The sequence below is a fragment of the Camellia sinensis genome, chromosome 12, assembly GCF_055761805.1.
Source record: "Camellia sinensis isolate YWXY chromosome 12, ASM5576180v1, whole genome shotgun sequence".
Taxonomy (NCBI): Eukaryota; Viridiplantae; Streptophyta; class Magnoliopsida; order Ericales; family Theaceae; genus Camellia; species Camellia sinensis.
In genome coordinates, this window is record NC_138972.1 from 125,728,666 (window position 1) to 125,740,026 (window position 11,361).

Consider the following 11,361-nt stretch of genomic DNA (forward strand, 5'->3'; position numbering starts at 1 on the left):
GTCGGTTTCGGTTTAGATCGGTACACAAGGTGCTTAAACCGATACCGAACTAAAAATTGAAAAAATTTAAATTTAAAAACCGCACAGACCGATCCTTGTTAAAAAACATATCAAATATAGCCGGTTTAGTCCGGTTCAATCAGTTTGATCGATTTTTTTTTAATTTTCCGTACATCCCTAGTGTCAGGTTAATATGCGCATGATGGACCCATGGTGCGCTACACGTTTATCCCAATTCCAATAATGACAAACTAGCATATTACCCGTACTATGCACGGATTATGTTTACAATTATTTATATATGTGAATTGTAATTTTTAATTTTTTTTTAAATGTCTTGTTTTTTTTCCTTTTTTATATTATATTAAAGTTTAATATTTTGATAATAATCATATGTGTTGGACTTTACAAGAAATTAAATGTCTTTTTTTATTATAATATTATATTAAAGTTTAATATTTTGATAATAATCATATGTGTTAGACTTTTCAAGAAATTTTTTTTATACTTGTTCTTAATGCATTAAAAAATTATTATGAGGGATAATATTCATATGTGTTTGGACTTTTCAAGAAATTCATATGTGTTGGATTTCAAAGAATTTTTTTTATACTTGTTCTTAATACATTAAACTGTTATTATGAGGGTAAGATTTGGGAGAAGTTAATAAATGTTAAGATTTTTTTTTTAACTAAAAAAGTCAAGAAATTTAGATTGGGAGATTGAAACTCCCACAAGGCTTGGGGTTAAAAATTTCTTTTTGCTTAATATATAGTATAGAAGTATAGATTTTGTTAAGTTAAGTTAGTTTGGGATGTGGGTTGATTTTTTAATTTTTTTAATTTTTTAGTTATTTTAATTTTGAAAATGGCTTGTGCCCCCAGTGGGAGACCCCAAACCCCCAGTGGGAGCAGATTGGCCTATTTTTTTATTTTTTTTTATTTTTTTTTCAATGACTAACCCCCACGTGTATGGGGGGTGGTGGGGGTGGAAAACAGTGAGGGTCTCTAGCACTGCTGTTTTAATTTTGAATAAAGAAGTTTTGTTTGTGATAGATTTTATAGTTTTCGTAATTTTTATAAAAAATAAAAATAAAATAGTTATAAATTAAATATAATATTTTTTTTCTATTTAACTAAAATAATTAAAAATAAAATAATTATAAATTAAATATAATATTTTTTTTCTATTTAACTAAAATAATTTATTTTGTCATATATAACTATTTTAGTCTAAATAAACATTCTAAACAGGACTTTAGGTCCACCCAAAAACCTCACCACCACGAGGTCCACCCAAAAACCTCACTCATGTCTATTTTGGCAATGAAGGAAAAAATTTAATTTATTAATTTATTTGAATTATATTATTATTTTTTTATTTTTTATATATATATTTCAAATAATAATTTTCTAACGTCTTAAAATAGGCGTCAAACCCCTACACAATAAAAAATATATATATATATATATATATATCATCTCACAATTTTATTTTTAAAACCTCAAAAAAAAAAAAAAAAAGGAAAATCCGGAACCGTAGACATCTGAATCATCACCGCTTATGCTTACAATATCTTCTTCTAAATCTTCTATAATATGTAACCTTTCTATCTGTTTATTAGTATTAGGTTTATGTCTTTTTGGACAATTTTTTGACAAAATGATTAGGTTCTCTACATATAAAACAATTTTATTTTTTACTACTAGGTTTCCTAACATACCTTTGTTTTCTTTTACCTTTGTTTTCTTTAGGTAGTCGCTTACATTTTATTTTGTTAAAAGTTTTACTTTTTCTAATGAATTTTTGTTTTCTCCATGGTTTCTTATATTTTTTCTTCCAATACTTTTCTTTTTTATATCTTCCATCACTACAACAAGTTGGGCCTTGAGTGACGAATTTTTTTTGTCTTCAAAGAGCTAATTTCGTCACTATAGATATTTGTGAGGAAATATTTTCGTCACCGGTTTCGTCATTGAATGTTTGTCACTAAAAACCAACGTGACGAAAAATAATTTCGTCACCAATGAAATTACTTCAGCGACGAAATTTTTTGTCACCAATAAAACAAGATTTTGTCACAAAAAATTCTCATTTTCGTCACCAAATAATTATTCAGTACCATATTTATAATTTTAGTTGACGAATAAATTTGTCACCAATGTTGATCATTGATGAGGAAATAATTTCGTCACAGTAAGATGCAAAGGTGACGGAATTTTTCGTCTCCAAAAGTCATACATGGGTGACGAAATATATTTCGTCGCAAATATATTTATATACGTGATGAAATTTATTTCGTCACAAATATATTTATCTACGTGACGAAATATATTTCGTCACCAAACAACAAAATCAATGAAAACTTTCATATATGCACAACAATAAATTTTGTCACAAAAAATGTTTATTAACGACGAATAATCACTTTGTCATAATAATAAGTACATATGACGAAATAAATTCGTCACTAAACCTGTTCCATATTTTATATTTCAATTTCAATTTCAATTACAATTATTATTTCACAAATATCCCTGCTCATATCCCAATAGCCTTTTAATTGTACTAAGAAATCCACTAGCTATTATACATCACTCCACAAAAAAATTCAGTAAACAATTTATATTATAAATCAAAATATATCCATCAAACAACTTTAATAATATAAACCATTAGTATAACAAAAAACCATCAAAACAAATCCCAAGATGAACTAACGTGGAATCTACAAAAAAAATCAACACTCAATCTTGATTTGCAATTACAACTAAGTATCAGTTCAGGAAACAAAATTCAACAGTTGATCTTCATTTGCAAGTATACTTCCAAACGTCATCAAAAACCAATCTGCAAAGAAAATAAACAAAGAAAACATTAATATATCATCAATTACATCTAAACTCATATATAAATAATTTTATTTTATAAACCAATTTAGTAGAAATGCATCTAACAAATCAAAACTTCAAAGAGTTGAGGTGATTCTTGATGACGAAGCAACACGGATAACATAAGATGCCAAAAGATTGCAAGAATACCATATATCACTATCACTAATGGTAGAATATATATATATATATATATATAATAGTTCCAAAATATAACGTAGCATTACATTTGATTCACGACAATGGGCTATATTCATTCATTTTGTCACTCGCATAATAATAATGCAAAAGCACTTGCCTCTGGAGACTCAATTAAATTAATAAATAAAGCGAAAATGAAAACATGATTTTCCAGTGGAACAAAATGAGGCAAATCAAAAGACCAGCATTTACATACCTGCCAAAGTACAACTTTTTGATAACGTATGCACAGAGTAATCCAATCTGCAAGAACAAGTAAAATGGCTTACAGATTTGCACAAATATTTTCTTTTTGTCAGCAAGAGACAATTCACAAGCAGTATACATTAAGTTTTGAGTGGAAGCAGCAGAAGCCATAACAACTTTAAGAGCACATCTATGAGGCCCAAAGAAAACTTTTTCCTGGGGCGTATGCAGTCACAAACCACTCTAATAAGCTAAGAGTGTGTTTGGATTAAAGGGTTTAGAATTCTAGAGATATTTGAAATAATGATTCAAAATCATATAATTTAAAATCCAAAAAACTCTTCTTTGAACTAGTTTTGTATATCTGGATATTTGCCTACTTTCAGTTGAACTGAAAGAATTACAACATAAGACTGTATTATCAAAAATTCATAGAATCATGTAACAAGGATAGTCATAATTTTGATGAGCTAAAAAGAAAAGGAGAAAAACAAAAAAATATGAAAAGAATATGAAAATACGAGTGCTTTGGTACGCAACTCAAGCTAGCACCAACTAAAAATAAAGTTTGCTAAATATTCCTCATTTGCTTCTTATATAGTCCAATTGAGCATAATGAAGACAATATATGATTGGTTGGCTAACAGAAATTGAATGTTTGTGTCAAATAGCAAGGACAACACCACTAAGAGGGAGAAGTTGAAGCCTCGAGAACAAGAGATAGACCAACAGATATGAATGTAGTTGTGAGAAAGCACATGATCTCAAGAAAAGACTTCTTTAGCTAGGACAAAGTGGTTGAAATGTGGCTTCACAGGTATAGCTGCAGCTTTGTTCCCCACTCTCAAGTTGATGCTTTTCCTTTCTCAAGTTGTTTTCTCTCATGTTATATTTGCTCTTCCATTTTCTTGTTTCTTCACTTTTTCCTACCTCTGCAGCTTCTTCGTTCTTCTCATAATCCTGATTTTTCTTGCTTGCACAAAACGGATTGTGGTTTCTTATGTTGCTTCTTTGGACCAAGTTGCTGACATATTTACCAAGTCTTTACATGTCTCTTGGTTCCAGATGTTGGTTATTAGTTAGTTAGTTACTCTTCTCTTTCTTTAACTATTATATGTGTGTGTGTGTGTGTGCACGTGTGTGTTTGTCTGTCTAGCTTAGGGTTGAGAAATGAACATTCATTAGAGTCTGTTCTTTTGTTCATCTTAAAGTTCAATTTCAGAAGAAGTTTTCAGTGTTCTCATTACAAATTTGGAATACTAAATTCAGGTGAAAAACATTGAAAGGTGAAGAAGATTGTAAGTAGTGTTGTAATCTAGAAATGGATCAACCAAGCATTGGTTAGTGTCATACTGCAAATTCATTTTTTTTACATTTTGAAGTTACTTAAATAGCTTTAACATACAAACATTTCCTAGACAGGCATGACAGACTGTTCTAGTAATGGTGTTGTCTGCCAAGCTTTTCTTAAGGTAACAAATGCTCAGAAATGCTCAAATCATCATGAAACAAAGAGTGACTATGAAAGTATCTGAAATGCTCGAATTCTGGAGAACCAGGTAATATGTATGTATGTATGATGGCTGTTTCTCTATTCAGTCAACTTGGAACTTGTGGACAGCCCAGCATCCCAAGGTGCAGTGGGCTAAGCTCCTTTGGTTCAAGCATCATATTCCTAGGATTAGTACCATTGTCTGGATGGCCATTTATAACAGGCTGAGTACCCTTGATAGGCTGGTTGTCTTTGGTGTGTGGGATACTTCTAGGTGTGTGCTTTGTGAGGCTGATGATGAGAACCAAAATTATTTATTCTTCGAGTGTTCTTACTCTTTTAGAATCTGGTCCACTATGACAGCTTAGTGTAATGTGAATTGGCCTAAATTGAATTGGAACCACCTTGTGAATTGGTTAGCTACACAGCTTACTAGCTCCTCTCTGGCTGTTACTATTTGTAAATTGGTCTTCACTTGCTCTATTTACTGTATCTAGCAGGAGAGAAATTGTAGAATTTTCCAGGCTACAAAGTCTACTGAGGTGGCCATCATCAGCAGGACTAAGGAACTAGTAAGATACAGGGTGATGTCCATCACTAACTTCAAGGCTGATTTAACTAATAATTGGTTCTTCAAGGAATGGTATCTACCTGCTTCTGTGATCAAATCTGGTAACTGTTTATAATCTGCAGGTTATTGGCTGGTCCTCTTTAAGGGATGTGGGTTGAGTGTTGAGAGGATTAAACTAGCTTACTGAGTGAGTGATGCGAGTTTTGTGGGTTGAGTGGGGCGAGCCTGCAGTATAACTAATTTTTTTTTGCAAGTTAGTTCATTGCAGGTTGGCTGGTTGTAATGTAGGGAAAAACGTTGAGTGATGTGAGATCCTAAATAGGCTTGAGTGAGTGTGGTAAGCTTTGAGGGTTGAGTGATGTAGCTCTACAGTCTTCTTTTCTAACTGTGTGCTGTGCTGGTTTAGCTGGTCCTAATGTTTAGGGATGGTGGTTGAGTGATGGAAGTTTTGTATGTTAGGTTTGTGTGAGTGTAATCCTCTATACCTGAGAATTGTGATTTGGGAGCTTTCTTCGTTTGAGGGTTTAGTGACTGTGAGATACATTTTGTTCTTTGGTTTTGCATGCTCCAGTTCTGAGTCTTGAGTGTTGTATGAAGGTTGAGTGGCTGTAGTCCTATATGAGAGTCTTGTTTGCATGCTTATTTCTGAATTGTATTATCTTAGCTTGTGTTGATCCTTGTGTTTTCCGGGCTCTATTAATTCTGAGCTCTGGTACTTGGCATCCACTGCTTTGAAGATGATCTGTCCAGCTATGACTAGATGCTGCTGGCTTCTGCAGTGCTCTGCCTTCCTCTCTACAGATTCTCAGCTGTCTTTGCTGGTAAAGGAATTTAGCAGGCTGTCTTTGGTTCTTGTTTAATCTTACTATGTAACACGTTGATATATTTTGGTTTCCTACCCAATTGGGATGTCATTGGGATGTATTTTCTTTTCTTTCTTTTTTTGGAGCATGTGGCTTGAATATTATATAGTATATTGTGTTGTAATTGGTTGCTCCTGGCTGGAACTATGTGCTTTGATAGTTGTTGGATTGAAGAGGGAGTGAAGTTTACTAAGTATGAATTATTGTTGAAGTTTGCTGTGGTTCATTCAAAGTTGTTGTCATGTTTGGGAAATCAATCTCAAGGATCTACTAGGTGCTTCATTTTGATGCTCATTTAGCAGGTTTTGGGCTGCCTATTGTTCATGACCCCCATCGTTTGTATAGGGCTTATGAACAGTTTTGCAGTCTAGGACCATTTTAATTTTAGTTTATTATTCTACTAGTCTAGCTTGGGGTTGCTAATATGTTTGTTATGTATAGTTTCTTGGTAGGGCCTGGGGTATATCCCTAGTAAATCTGTAAATTCGCTTGTATTTATTTTATGACTTACTCACCCAAAAAATGTATTATGTATGAACAAAAAAAAAAACTTACAAGAGTTCAACTAAGGTATACCCCAGCACTTTTTATAGCAAAAATAAAAGTAATCAAATCCTATAAAACAACCTGCTTCAAAAATTTTGAACCATAGAATTATATTAAAACAGAGAATTTCATTTTAATAGTAAAATTCAGCATCTTACCAATACTAGATTGGGGGGCTGCCTCCCTCGCTGCCTCTATATCGACATCAAGTGGTTGTGAGTGTTGGGTCTCCACATTGTCATGTAAAACCCCATTCAGAACAACAATTGCCTCGTGCAAAGGTTGAAGAGATGACTGCGCCAATCGTTTTGGTGGCATTGGTAAGCCCTAAAAAACAAAATACAAAAGCATAAACCATAAATACATAAAAATGGATAAGTAAAGATATGCATATGGAAACTCATCAAGGCCACTGTTGATATTTGTAATTTGATCCAGTCCACTCCTTTTCTTCCCATGACTGGTCCTGATAAGCTTATTTGGACTCCTTCTCCTTATTAATGATTGAAATTTGTATGCAAGTAACAAAAATATTCACTCTTTGCTATCTCCTGGTTTTTTTAATTCACTTCATTATTTTTACTTCTATTGGTTACTAAAGTTACATTCCATATATTGGGTTTTAGTTTTACTAATTTTTAACCCTTTTCACACAGTGCTTCTCATTTCTAGGCACTATCTTTATGTTCGTAATCAATTTTACTATTACTTGTACAAATGAAGTCTTAAGTGCCAAAATATGGCACTTAGTAAAATACTTAAATCTGAAGTTTGCAAGAATATGCAGGTTCATAAAACTGCCCGAATTCAAGCAGCCAGTCAAAACTTTCCAACATAACAAGGAAATTTCTTAGGATGGGAAAACTAGGGAACAAAACAGTTTGCACAATTACTTAATATTAGTAAATGTAATTAAATAGATAACAAATTTATAGAGTTGGACTAGCATAATCAAGCCGCGTTAGCTAATAAACCTTTGCTACAAATCTATTGACAATCTTTTTTTTTTCCCCTTCTATCTACAACAAATAACCTATCTGTTTACTGTATTTGGCAGGAAAGAAACTCTAGAATTTTTCAATCTATTAGCTCTCCTGGTTAGGTGATTCAGAAAAAGAATTGTCAATCCTGTAACGTTTACAATTCTTTCTGTGAATAACTTTAATAAGAATGCCACTAGTGATTGGTTTATGGACAGATGGAGGCTCCCTTCCTCTGTACTGAAACTGGGGTGATTTCTTATGTCTAACTTTGATGCTATATTATGGCCATGGTGCTTGATCTCATTATTATTATTATTTATTATTATTTTTTTTAATGAGAAGTAATAGCTAATTGTGGATTAACTTTAGGGGTAGAAAGAAATGGTATCTTTCAAGGACATCATGGCCAGCTTTTCCGAAAGACTGCAGGGCGGCTGCAGCAGTTCAGGATATCTCTCCCCATTTGTGTTTCATATGCCTTCTACATTTAGCCAATGAGCATGGATTGAACATCCATGGCTGCACCAACTTCAACAATCTCAGCATACATTTATCACCTAACTGAGACGTGCTTTCGAGTGTAGTGATTTAAATCACCATTTTATTGTTTTTTGTTTACTTCTATTATGCATAGCATAGCTTGTGTTTGATGTACTAACTAATCTGTGGAATCATTCTCAAGTTGGAGCAAACGAACTAGACAGTGTAAAAAAGTGTCATTTATGTTGTATTCTGTCAACAATATTTGTCTAAATCTTGTGCAGATTCTGTTGACAAGCATTTTTGTCTCCTCATACTCTCTTTACAGCCAGAAATCAGAATTAGTTATTGAGCATTTACATTTTCTTGTTATAAGTTCTATACTGAAAATGATATGAAATGAATGTTTTTGCTTAATGAACCGATCCATTAGAGGACTCAACCCTAAATAGAATGACTATATTTTGCCCTATTGTTTGCACAATCAATCACCTAAAGACACTATTTTGATCTACCATTGACTAAGAAAGCTCATGCTGCATTCTTCAGCATATACTGATGATGCACCATAAAACTTTTGAACCAGCCTTTAATTTGATTGCTTCAAAGCTTGTCTTAAAGAGAGATAGATCACTTCTTTCAAACATCATAGTCATCAAGTACTCAAATATATATACATTCTTAACTATACAACACATAGTTGAGTAATCTTGACAAAATTAATCACGGTTGAGGTTTTCTCCAGCTGCTACCTCTTGATCAAGAAAACACAAAACAGAAGTCACTTCTAGAACAGTAAACCAGAATGTGAGATGTATAAAGCACAGCTCCGCATAATTGCCGAAAATAAATAAAAAGAAAACTCCACACAAGTTCAGAGACCACATAAACAAAGAGAGATGGGGTCTGTGAACTTGCTAACAGAAAGAGACCTCAAAACACCCTACAAGGAGGAACTACTCAAAAAGAAGATGCCCACAGCCAACTAAAACCAAGGCAAGAAATAATGGCAGTAGCAGAGCATCAGGCATCTACAAGGATCCTCAAATAGCCAGCCATGGTATCCAAGAAGAATCAGGAGGCTAGTCCAGTTAGCAAGGATGATCAAAGAAGCAAAGGAATCAATCGAAATCATAACCTAAGTAATCAATTTTATTTTTTTTATGAATAACCTTAGTAGAAAAACCTACAAAATAAACAGATATTAAACAAACATTCAAATATAAAGAGGAGTTGAACCCTAATTTTATTAAAAATACAGACAATCAATCCAAATCATATAAAATATTCACATTTAGTTAAAGGCTTTTACTAATTTCAAACTGTTAATTATAATCAATAGGACATTCATTCTCAAGTTTATAGCAGAAACAAGCAAAATACATTAAATGAGGATGGCCAAGTTTACAATTTACACATTCATAATTTACACATTCACAATTAAGGACATTAATTTTGAAAATTAGGGAAAACAGAGATAGAAAAATAGAGAAATTGAGTGAGAGAGAGAGAGAGAGAGAGAGAGAGAGAGAGAGAGGACCCATACCTGAAAATACAAAAACAGAGAAATCGAGTAATAAGAGGCGCCGATGGAAAAGAACACACAGCAGTAAAGGAGATGCAACGTCTGTGGCGCCACTGAAGGAGAGAACAGGGACGTCAGTAGTGGCGCTGGAGAAGAACACACTGAAGGGGTGCATGCTAAAGGAAGAAATTGAGTGTCTTTAGTTTCGTCAATAAACAAAACACACATCACTTGTGTTCTATTTTGAGAGGGAGAGAGAGATAGAGATAGAGATTGATTAAGTATGAAAAGTAAATAATATGTGGGTTTCAATCAATAAACAAACACTACACAAAAAATACTAAATTGGTGTATATATATAATAAAAAATTATACTAGATTTGAAGAATTGAATCCAATCCAGTACCCAAACATTAACAATCAAATGAATCACGTAAGGCCATGTGTTGGGGTTCTGAATTCAAGTTCAATTCTTTTGAGAAGTGTTGTAAGGCTTGTAAGGTCATGTGTACTGGGAATCATGGGCCTTGTTTGTGTGACTCTTGGGTGTTTTGTGGGAATCAGGAGGCTTGTGGGAAGCAATTTGGTGAGGTGAGTTACAATTTGACGCTTGCTTTCACAGATTTTTTAATAATTTGATTGAATTTGATCATTTGGTGTGTTATCGTGGTTATTCTGCTTGAATTGGTTTTTTATTCTGAATTGTTTGTGATGGTCAATTGATACAATTTGGAAGTGCATTAGTCAGTCTTCGATGAAAATTTAACTAGATTTAGTCGTATGAAAAGATTTCATAGTTTGGGCTTCAGTATTAGTTGTGGGCAGCAATTCGGTTATGTGACTTAGAATTTTATGTTTGCTTTTACAGAGTTTTAAATGATTTGATGAAATTTGATCATTTGGTTTATGTTATTGGTGGTTGTGTTTGGTTTTTGACTCTGTTAAAAGGTTTGCTTGATGAATAGTACATATAAAGAGAAACATTATCGTGGATTACTAAAATAGTTGTGTGAATTGTTGTTAATTGAAAAAAAGAAGGGAGTCAATAATTTCAAATAATTCAAATCGTACAAATTAACAAAACTCATTACAAAATTACCTACAATGTTGCTTAAATTTTCTTAAGGGAGGAGTTGTCTGCAAGTGGGAGATGCAAGATAATGCATTAAAATACAGGACATCTAACAAAAGAAAGGGAATTTCTATTACTTAGCAAATTAGCAATTCTGGCATGAATTTAGACCATGTATCGCAGGGACATTATTATCATTTATCATTCATTACAAGAACTGAGGATGTGAAATGCAAAACATATTGTCATTTATCAGTCATTATCATTACAATAACTTTGTGATTGGAGGGAGAAAAAAAAACAAAAAACAAAAAACAAAACAAAACAAAACAATAAAAAAAAACTAACCATTGTGGCATTTTATCAAACACCTAGCAGACCCATAATCAGAAGCATGAGACTTTACTATGCGTAGAATCACCAACAATTCATTCACGTCAATAATTACATTGGGTAGAATATGAATATCATAATCAGAATACAAAACATGTTAATCATTCTATTTTCTATATTTTTTTCCCAAATTAAAATCATTCAAGTTGTTCATGGAA

General features: G+C 32.7%; 1 long non-coding RNA gene across 1 annotated transcript; it reads right to left on the minus strand.

Moving 5' to 3' along the window:
- Positions 1-2,610: 2,610 nt before the first annotated feature.
- On the minus strand, positions 2,611-9,914 carry LOC114307460 (uncharacterized). Its single transcript, XR_014345901.1, has 4 exons — positions 9,760-9,914; positions 6,909-7,077; positions 3,289-3,335; positions 2,611-2,850 (listed from the first exon to the last, which is right to left on the minus strand). It is a non-coding gene; the product is annotated as an uncharacterized LOC114307460 (long non-coding RNA).
- Between the last annotated feature and the right edge of the window lie 1,447 nt (positions 9,915-11,361).